We start from the raw sequence: 10,944 nt of genomic DNA, 5'->3' as shown, positions 1-10,944 counted from the left end.
GCTGACAGAGTTATCTGTGGCAGCCAGGCAGCAGCAGCAGAGAGCATGGTTCTTTCTGCACAGTGAGACCTGGTGGCTCAGTTGGCAGCTGGCCGCTGCTTTCCGACTCTTCTTAAAAGCAGCTGACACTCTTGCATGTTTGATGTCAACCAAAACCAAGATGCAGGTGTTTTTGGAGGAAACATTTATATTCTCTCTGCTGACTTCTCTCACTTCATTTCTAAATTTGGAGGATATCTTTCTTCAAGGAGAGTCCTGCTACACATTTATATTCAGATAATATTGTTGACATGATGGATACACTGCATACAATATGTGAGAGTGTGGTGATAACTAATACATTTGACTAAGTATAAATTGAGTGTATATTTTACATAAATTATTTTCTAACCGTTAGTTAATGAGTAAACCGTAATTAAATTTTATAGCGTGGCTAATGATTAGTTTACTAAGAAACAAGTGAGGAACAAATCAGGAATTTGATTTGATTGTTAAGAAATCGTTAAGAAGAACTTCTCTAATAATTCCAAATGGAGAACTATATAGTAGATAATCATAAGTTATTGTGAATTCATTATACTGACCACTTTCTTCACCGTTCCTGATTTACTCTGAACCAGCATGTGAACGGCACAGAATTAGTAATGACTCATTCATTGCTAATTACTTCACCCAAACTGCTTGATAATGTTTGCTCCTCAACTTAAGCCCCTTTTCCACAGCACGGTACCAGCTTGACTCGCCTCGACTCTACTCGCCTTTTTTTGGTTTTCCATTGTGGAAAAGTTGTACCTGTACCTGCTTCCAGGTACATTTTCCGCATCACCTTCGTCAAGGTTTGAGGCGAGCTGAGGCGATACTAAAATGTGATGTGAAAACAGCAGACTACTGATAGGTCAGAGAGAATTGTCACTATTGACTGCGTCATCATTGCGTGCGCCTGACAGAGGCCAGCAACAGAAAGTTTTATATTTTACAATTTTCATACATTATTTCATCACTAAATCCACTTCTGAGAAATTTTGAGGTGAGAAATCAACTTTGTAGATTTCTAATATTGACAGTTTTAGTAGTGGCGGAACACAAATGCGCTTGAAAGTTTTCGGAGTTGAGGAGATCCGCAAGTGGCAGCGGGAGAAGCCTGCCCCTTTGGCCGTCCTCCGCAATGGAAAACGGAGGACGGCCAAACCAAGTTGAGTAGAGTCGAGTTGAGCTGGTACTGGTAATGGAAAAACGTTATTACTCTCTTTAACCACAGTGTTTCATACCAAGAAGCGAGTTCAAGAAACCCAGGATCTCTTTTTGTTATCTGTCGTCAGGCTCTTGCTCAGTTGCTGAACCACAAGTGGATTCCCCCCGGGCAGTGCCTTTTTTTCTCACAGCACCTGCGTAAAGTGGTGAACGGCATCTGAAACTGCCATGGCAACACAACGCGCAATATCAAGTTGCACAGTAAAATGTAACTAGTTTATCTCCAAATCTCTCTGCAAAATTAACATGACATGCTATCCACATCTTCCCAGCCCCCTGGTCGATATACACTGTCGTGTTAGTTGGAATAAACCCAAACTTAAACAGTAAGTAACACAGTTGCAGGTGACACAGGCAGGAAGACAGAAAATTGCCAATAGTGTGAATACCTGAATGGTCAGGCCTAGCCCATGATATGAATAATGATTTAATGTGTTTGTTACGGCAGCCGTCTGTGTGTCACTGCTGCTGTGTTTCTCCCTACATGTGGTACACTGTGAGGCGGGGGATTGGCTGGTCTTCGGGAAGTCTGGCTGATCCCGCCTCCCACATCCGACGATCCTGATTGGAGCGCCGCACCAACCCTTCTCCAATCGCCGAGCTGCCTGCAGGACCGCCTTCGTGCCTTCTCTGTCAAATAGGCTGGTCTGCTGCTGGGTCGAGGCAGCTACCATTTGCCATGTAGTTTGCCCCGACGCTGGTCCTAATTTTGAACTCTGTGTGTGTGCGTATCCTCAGTGGAAACAACCATTTCCTTGTTTGTTAGATCTGTGTGTTACTGAGAGGTGGTAACTCACCCGGGCTGATCCCAGTATCGGTCTACAGAATTGTGCTAGGAGAAGCTCATCACTGATCACTCAGACCTGTTAGAAAATACTTGTTTTAGATACACTAGGTTTAGGGGTGCTGCGCTCCCTGTGTTTTGGTTTTGAACGACTGCTAGAGAGGTTTTGTTTATTCTTTTGCAAGTAGTTTAGTAATCCCTCATTTAGGAGGGATCTCTTTTTGTTATATTTGGTTCTTTGTTTTACGCAGCACCCACTTGCCCATTTTCTGTTTGACCTTTGAGTGTACCAGACTGTGTAATAAATAACCTTTCCACCCATACCAAAACCATCTGGTTTATGTCTACGTCTCTCCTACCCCAAGAGAGCGGGGACGTAACAGTCTTGTTTAGGCTTGTTTGAAAATATCAGCCTTATTCTTTCAGCTCGGCTGTGTCTCGACATTTACACATTAAAAGCCTCCAACACTGAATAAGTGGTTGTTCCACCTCACTTCTCACTTCAGAAGTCACATTTAATTTAACACACACAAATGTGTCCCAACAAATTGTTATTAATAAACTTCATAAAATAACAAAACGAAAAATTCATTAATACCCTTCAAGGTGTCTCACATTAACTGTAAATTCATTACATTACCTATGCTCAAATAGCAAAAGGTGGGGTGCTACTTGACCAGTCTATATATAGGCTACAAGATACCTGCTAACCTAAAGTATACACATTCATATTAAACTTAATTTCAGTAGGCCTACCAAACTACACTTAACAAAATAACACTTTTGTTTTTCCCCCCATTCATCATGAGCTGAACTCAAAGATCTAAGCCTTTTCTATGCCTATTTCTCTCAAATAGTGTTCACAAATCTGTCAAAATCTGTTACTGAGCACTTGCCGAGATAATCCATCCACATCACAGGTGTGGCATATTAAGATGCTGATCAGACAGCATGGGTATTGCACAGGTGTGCCTTATAGGCTGGCCACAATAAAAGGCCACTCGAAAATTTATTAACAGCTGCGACAGGCTGTGTGAAACGGACTTGGGAGCAAATAAAAAATATAAAACACATTTCTAAGCAGTAACCTGCACTTAATTGAAAAACTTACAACAAGCAGTAGCCTACTTCTATCAGTCTCTGTAGGATGATATCACTATACAAAAGTTTCTCCACATCACCGCATCAAACATAAAATAAGCTTAGAAAACAGTCAGTGGGATCTCCTACAGATGGTGATGTCATTTTCCAAGAGAGCTGATTGGTCAGTAGGCAGCGTTTTTATAGAGTTGATCTCCTATCTGGAACATAACCTGCTCTGGAGCAGATTAGCCGTTAAGCATAAGTTACCATGGCGAACCACCGTCATGGTACTGAAAACCCAGAGTTAGCCTCGAATTTCCCTCACTAAGCTTAAATCCTGCTTTGCGGTACAGGCACCAGGCCCTCTGCATTGCTCTCTGTCCCTTTCTCTGGATCCCCAGACCTGCCATCCTCTAGCTCTCAACCAGATGCTGTCGGCCTTTCCCTACTTTCACTATCACCTGACTGCAACACCCAGCTACACAACTGAACTCACTTCTCTCATCAGCTCCTGGCCTACTCCGCCCATTCCTCAGCTGCAACTAAACCCCTCATCAGCCACTCAGCACAAATACCCGGTCACATATATCTCTGAACTGAGGGCTGTTTCACAAAACCAAGATAGCGGAGTAAACCGTGATTATCCAGTTATCCTGGCTGAATAAAGCAGTGACTCGGTTTCACGAAAGCAGTAGCACATAAGTTACCATGGCGATTTATTCTGTGCAGCTAGCCTGCTCCAGACCAGGCTAACAGCCAGGCTTAGTTAATCCTGGGGCCTTATCTGTTCAGTCAGCGGTCACGCCAATAAGAAACCAATGTGTTTTGTCAGTGATTCTGTTTTCTTATGTATGTGTTTATTATTTTAACATTATGATGGTGGCCTACCATTATTAACTTCATAATTAACCATGTGGGCATTGTTAGGTCTACTGTTCGATTGTGTTTTTGAAAACTGCTGTTCTAAATTTGACAGATAGGCCTTTAGTAGGCTATTATATGTATTGAGGGGATTAGAGAATTAGCTGATAAAGAAGAAAAGGTGTTGTCAATCAAGTCAGGCCATACAAGTAGCTCTAAACACATGTTTCTTCCTTTACAATGGCGTGCCCATTTTTGAATGACATTGTAGATGATGAAGCACTTATATTGAGAAGGGCTTTCAGACAGGAAAGAGTGTTTCAGGACGGGTCCAACCCGTTGGCCCGACAATTACCTGCATGAGCGTTACCGCTTTTCTGGGGATGGCATTCGCTACCTGTGCAGACTGCTGGGTCCCAAAATTCAGCACCACACCGCACGGAGCCATGCCTTGACATTTTCACAGATGATCTGTGTTGGTCTCAAGATGACGCTTCCTATAGCTGCCTCGGTGTGCGCTTTGTTTTGTTTTTGTGTGTTAATTCAGTTCTCAGCTGTGATTCCCGGAGCTCTTTCACCAGAGAAGAACTCATGAACATCAGGGGAACAACTCCAGCGGATTTATTTCCCACTTTTCTCGTGTCATCAGTGTAATTATTGGACATTCTGGTGAAGGGCACGCTCGCTGTTGTTCGGGCTGGGACTGCACTCACTGTGCAACGAAATGGAGGAACTTCAGCTACTGGTGGGGAAAAACTGAGACTTTTTTTCATCTTCTGTGCTTCACTGCCTGACTGATATCGGACTCCGCGCTGCAGCTGGCTGGCTTCCAATTGTACAGAGCAGACCATGATACAGAGCTCTCCGGCAAAACAAAAGGTGGAGGTGTACATTTTTATATTAACAGTGGCTGGTGTACCGACGTGACGGTGAATTCAGCAGCACTGTTCTCCTGATCTGGAAAATTTTATAATTAATAATAATAATAATAATAATAAACCGTTTTACTCCCCCCATGGTTTTGCTTCATTCATTCTGATTGGTGGCCAACGTGCATGACGCACTGATCGCGTCATGGTCCACCTGATTCCTGCATACAGACAGAAATTAGAAGTCTGTAAACCTGTAGTGAGGACATCAAAGAAATGGACTAGTGAAGCTGTAGAATATCTTCAGGCGTGTTTGGACTGCACTGACTGGGATGTTTTCAGGACTGCTACCAACAACCTGGATGACTTTACAGAGGCTGTGGCGTCCTACATCTGTTTCTGTGAGGACAGCTGCATACCAACACGGACCAGGGTGAGTTATAACAATGACAAACCCTTGTTTACAGCCAAACTCAGACAGCTGAGGTTGGAAAAGAAAGAGGAGGCATTTAGGAGTGGAGACCGGGCCAGGTTTAAGGAGTCAAAGTACAGGTTTAGCAAGGCGGTGCGAGATGCTATACAGCTGTACGCAGAGAGACTACAGCACCAGTTCTCAAGAAATGACCCTGCTTCTGTCTGGAGAGGCTTCAGACAGATCACCAGCTACAAACCTACATTCCCCCACTCAATGAACGACTCAATGAGATGAACCAGTTTTTCTGTCGCTTTGAAAAACAATGGGACACACCACTGATCGGCCACAGTCTTCCATCTCATCCCCCACCTCCTCCCCCTCTCTTATCATCCCAGAGAGGGATGTCAACATAGAGGACAGGAGGCAGAAACCCCACAAACCAGCTGCGCCGGACTCTGACTCCCCATCCGCCCTGGAGCACTGTGCCAATCAGCTGTCTCCGGTGTTCAGAGACATTTTTAACACCTCACTGGAGACGTACCATGTGCCAGCCTGCTTCAAAGCCTCCTACATCAACCCTGTCCCCAAAAAACCAAGGACCACAGGACTTAATGACCTCTCGCCCTGACCTCTGTGGTAATGAAGTATTTTAAGCGCCTTGTGGGACAACACTTTAAATCCATCACAAACCCTCTCCTGGACCTACTGTGGTCCAGATCGCCTACAGAGCCAACAGATCTGAGCCTATTATAAGGATCCTGTTTGTGGATTTCAGCTATGCTTTCAATACCATCATCCCGGCACTGCTGCAGGACAAGCTCTCTCAGCTGAAGGTACCTGACTCCACCTGCAAGTGGATTACAGACTTCCTGACAGACAGGAAGCAGCATGTGAAGACGGGAAAACATGTCTCTGACTCCAGTACCATCAGCACCGGTTCCCCTAAAGGCTGCGTTCTTTCTCCTCTTCTCTTCTCCCTGTATACCAACAGCTGCACCTCCAGTCACAAGTCCATCAAGCTCCTGAAGTTTGCGGATGACACCACCCACACTGGGCTCATCTCTGGTGGGGATGAGTCCACCTACAGGTGGGAGATTGACCATCTGGTGACCTGGTGCAGCCAGAACCACCTGGAGCTCAACGCTCTGAAGACAGTGGAGATGGTCGTAGACTTCAGAAAGAACCCAGCCCCACCCTCCCCCATCATCCTGTGTGACTCCCCATTTGCCCCTGGAGATTCCCTCCGCTCCCTGGGCATCATCATCTCCCAGGATCTCAAGTGGGAGCTGAACATCACCTCCCTCACCAAGAAGGCCCAGCAGAGGATGTACTTCCTGCAGCAGCTGAAGAAGTTCAGCCTGCCAAAGACAATGATGGTGCACTTCTACACCGCCATCATTGAATCCATCCTCTGATTGGCTGCATCTTCCATCTCTTCAGACCCTGTACACCTCCAGGACTCTGAAGCAAGCAGGAAAGATTGTAGCTGACGCCTCCCACCCCGGACACAAACTGTTTCAGACTCTCCCCTCTGGCAGGAGGCTGTGGTCAATCAAGACCAAAACCTCTCACCACAAAAACAGCTTCTTCCCGTCAGCAGCTAGCCTCATTATCAAGGCCCGGGTCCCCCACTGACACTTCCACCTTTCAAATAATACAAATGTCTCTGCACATATAAATATTTTTTCATATCATGCACAAACCTGGCACACTGCACATTTTTGCTATTAATTGTTAATCATTGTTGTTGTTCATTTTTTTTTATAATTTAATTTATATATTTATGTATCCAATATTCTCTTCTGTTGCAATATGTCTGCACAACACCAACAGGAGTAATGCACATGTAAATATCTGCCACATCGTTCTTTCTTTGCAAATAGTTGTATTATATTTTTCTGGATTCTTTTATTATTCTTATATAACTTGCATTTGTTTATTCCATATTTATATATTTCTACATCTATTTATGTCAACTGTATGTTTGGCTACGTGTAGCACCTTATCACCAAAGCAAATTCCTTGTATGTGTAAAACACTACTTGGCAATAAAGCTCCTTCTGATTGAGATTTTTTGCTAGTGGTATAATAATAATAATAATAATAATCTTTATTTGTAGAGCACTATTCAAAAACAAGTTACAAAGTGCTTTTAACAAGTGTAAAGACAATAATACCCAAAAGACGACAATACAAAAACAATACAAGATAAAAGCAAGAAAACATTGAAAAGACTAAAATACACATTTAAGATAAATATAAAATAAGTAAAATAGAATAAAATAAACTGGGATAATATAAAGTCAGAAAAGATCGGGAAAGGCTCTCCTATGAAAGTATGTTTTAAGAAGGGACTTAAAAGAGTTCACTGACTCAGCCGACCTGATTTCCTCGGGCAGGCTGTACCAGAGCCTCGGGGCCCTGACAGCAAACGCTCTGTCCCCTTTAGTTTTCAGTCGAGACTCTGGAACAGACAACAGACCTCTGCCCGAGGATCTCAAGGTACGTGCTGGTGTGTATGGGACTAAAAGGTCAGAAATATAACAAGGCGAGAGGCCATGAAGAGCTTTAAAAGTGATCAATAAAATTTTAAAGTCAATTCTAAAGCATACTGGGAGACAGTGTAATGAAGCTAAAATAGGAGTAATGTGGTCATATTTCTTTGTTCTGGTTAAAAGCCTGGCAGCTGAGTTCTGGACAGTCTGGAGGCTGTTATAATAATCCAGGCGTGATGAGATGAAGGTGTGTAAAATGGTCTCGGTGTCCTTAAAAGTTAACATTTTTGCTATATTTCTAAGTTGATAAAACATGATTGAACAAGCTATGTGGTGTGCTGCTCAACATTTAAATTACTATTAAACCAAACACCAAGGTTCTTTGCAACAGGCTTAATGTGATTTACTAGGGAACCAGCAGATGGCAGTATTTGTTTTGCCATCTGCTAGGACCCAATGACCAGAATTTCTGTTTTGTCTGAGTTCAGCTGAAGGAAATTATTTGACATCCAATTTATTATTATTATTCAGATATTTTTATTGGGTTTTAAGTTGTAAACACACATAAAACAATTAACAAGTCCCCTTCACAAAGGCAATTGTTAAGTGAACTCAGCATTCCAGGGTCTGTGGATCTGACGGGCAAGTACATTTGTGTGTCATCAGCATAAATATGAAAAGAAATACCATGTTTATGGATAATATGTCCAATGGGAAGCAGATACAAGGAAAACAAAATGGGTCCTAAGGCCGACCCCTGAGGCACACCATATTTAACTGGACAGAACGAAGAGACATAGTTGTTTACAGACACGCAAAACTTCCTATTTGACAGGTAGGATGAAAACCATTCTAGGGCCGTACCAGAGATCCCCACCTAGTGCCTCAGTCTGTCTAACATGATGTTACGATCAGTGGTGTCAAAAGCAGCGCTAAGGTCCAGGAGTACCAGGACTGAGCACATACCTTCATCAGCAGACATTAAAAGGTCATTGGTGACTTTAAGCAGGGCAGTCTCAGTGCTGTGGTACTTCCTGAAACCAGATAGAAACTTTTCAAATAATTTGTTATTTTCCAGTACAGTGAGCAGCTGTTACATTCAGTAAAAACTTTGTAAGTATTACATCAAGTGGACTGGAGGACACTCTGATGCTGCACCATCAGAAGTGTGTATTTGGCATTAAAAGGATATACTGTAAAACTTTGATTAATGGCCCGGGCTTTTATTTGCTAAAATCTCTGATTTGACCCTGCCTATATTTGGGACAGGCCTTTAATTAATTTCGCACAAAACTGAAATAGGCTACTATGAAACAGTTTATTTATTTCAAACAGTGAATATTACTTGCATAGAATTTATCAAATAATATCAAATACGTCACTCATTTGATCTAGCTCCAACAGACAGCTTATGCACTTTTATTTTGTAGCCAGCAACGTAACAAAAATGGTGCAGGATGAGAGAAGTGTGGCAGAAGTTAGCAGACAGAGAGCAATGGACTTCACATGACAACTTGGATAAATTTTTATGAAAAACCGTTTTGATTCTTTTGATTAGTGGACAACTTACAGACTAAAGGAATATAAATAATCAAGGAACTGACACATTTGGACTTAACAAGTGCTTCATAAGAGGTTTTATACATCCAAAGAACTTCTATAAAAAACAAACCAGGCTATTAATTGAAGTTTTATAGTACACACATCTTCATAACCTTTCCCAACCACAGAAGAGTGAACTACATCAAGAAGGGATTCTACAACATTGCAGGTAACATGAAGTTATTGGTGCGCTGGACTGCACACACATTAGGATACATGAAGGTGATTTTGTTAACAGACAATCCTTTCCTAGTATCAACGTTCAGGTAAGAATGAGTTATGGTTAGGCCTACTGTCAACTACATAAATTTCTTATTTGCATTAAATGACCTTAACACATGTTATTGATTCAGATGATATGTGATGCTGACTGCATCTTCAGCAATATCGAGGCAAAGTGGTCTGGCTCAGTCCATGACTCCAGAATCTTTCGGGCCTCTACAATTAACCAGCGACTATCACAAGGTAAGCCACACAATTCTTTTGGATAAGCATCTTGACCATCATGACATTGTCAAAAGTTCTACTCTCTGAAGATGTAACCTACAGTCCTGCTTACAGCGTGCATTGAAACATGACTTCTTTTTGTAGTTTCTGGACTTCGAAGTCCAGTTTCTTTAGTGTCTTTCTTTTGATTTCCATATCTAGGTCCAATTCCTGCAGTTTTCTTTTGTAATATGTGATTTGTATGTCTGCCAACTCAATTTGTTTTTTAAGTGGGTGCTGTAGAGACCTCTGACTGTTTGTGAATCCTGTAAAACACATATCAATTAGCAGAGCATGAATTGTGTGTGGTAAGATGTCCTCTTGATTGCACTATGTGTTAAATCTTACTGCTTCCCCTAGGTATTTATCCCGTTGATACCGTAGGCCTATGTGATACTATCGCTCATATCTACTGTTACTTTACTGTTGTTTGTATGTTGTTCCTCAAATGCCAAATGAGTAAAAGTAAATGTTCAGGTAATACTTACTGTGGTCCCAGATTGGTACACCGTCTGGGTCCTATTATAAATATATTTTCTATGAGCATCAGATCAGTGACTTCTTTTCCATTATTGATTAAATTAACGTTATTTCCACAAGAGTTAAATTATACCTCCAGCCTTCTTGCATCCACAGTCTCCTCATCTTCTGCAGCTGAAGTTCCTTCACCCTGCCACATAAACCAAACTCATAATAACTTAATGTTGACAGGTGCGTATAGCCTATATGCCTTTAATGAATAATACTCACTGGATTAATACTATCCTCCTGAAGCTCCTCAAGAGAAAGTGTGTTGCCAGATACTGCAAGACAGTGTCAGTCAGTATCATACTACATAAATGTTTGATTACGTTGCATATGCAGTAGTGGAATGATGTATGAAGAGGGCGGTTTCTATGGATGGGACAGAGTCAGTGGCTTTCCCGTCCCTTCTAAAACAGGCCTCCCTACGTTTATGTCAAGGGCCAGCTCTTCTGCTGGCGTGAATTCTGGGGATGGTGGGCCACCCCAAGTGCCAGACACATGAGACTTTTTTTAAACGACTAAAATAGGTAAGAGAATAAAATATGTGAGCAGGCACCTTCTAAGTCATTAATA

General features: G+C 42.2%; 1 long non-coding RNA gene across 1 annotated transcript; it reads right to left on the bottom strand.

The window, feature by feature from the left end:
* Window positions 1-9,818: 9,818 nt before the first annotated feature.
* On the bottom strand, window positions 9,819-10,735 carry LOC123978969. The gene is made up of 4 exons (XR_006827107.1): window positions 10,597-10,735; window positions 10,460-10,516; window positions 10,335-10,365; window positions 9,819-10,112 (listed from the first exon to the last, which is right to left on the bottom strand). It is a non-coding gene; the product is annotated as an uncharacterized LOC123978969 (long non-coding RNA).
* Window positions 10,736-10,944: the final 209 nt, after the last annotated feature.

Source organism: Micropterus dolomieu, linkage group LG01 (genome assembly GCF_021292245.1).
Source record: "Micropterus dolomieu isolate WLL.071019.BEF.003 ecotype Adirondacks linkage group LG01, ASM2129224v1, whole genome shotgun sequence".
Classification (NCBI taxonomy): Eukaryota; Metazoa; Chordata; class Actinopteri; order Centrarchiformes; family Centrarchidae; genus Micropterus; species Micropterus dolomieu.
The sequence above is the reverse complement of the archived record's forward strand: the minus strand, read 5'-3'. Positions and strand labels throughout refer to the sequence as shown.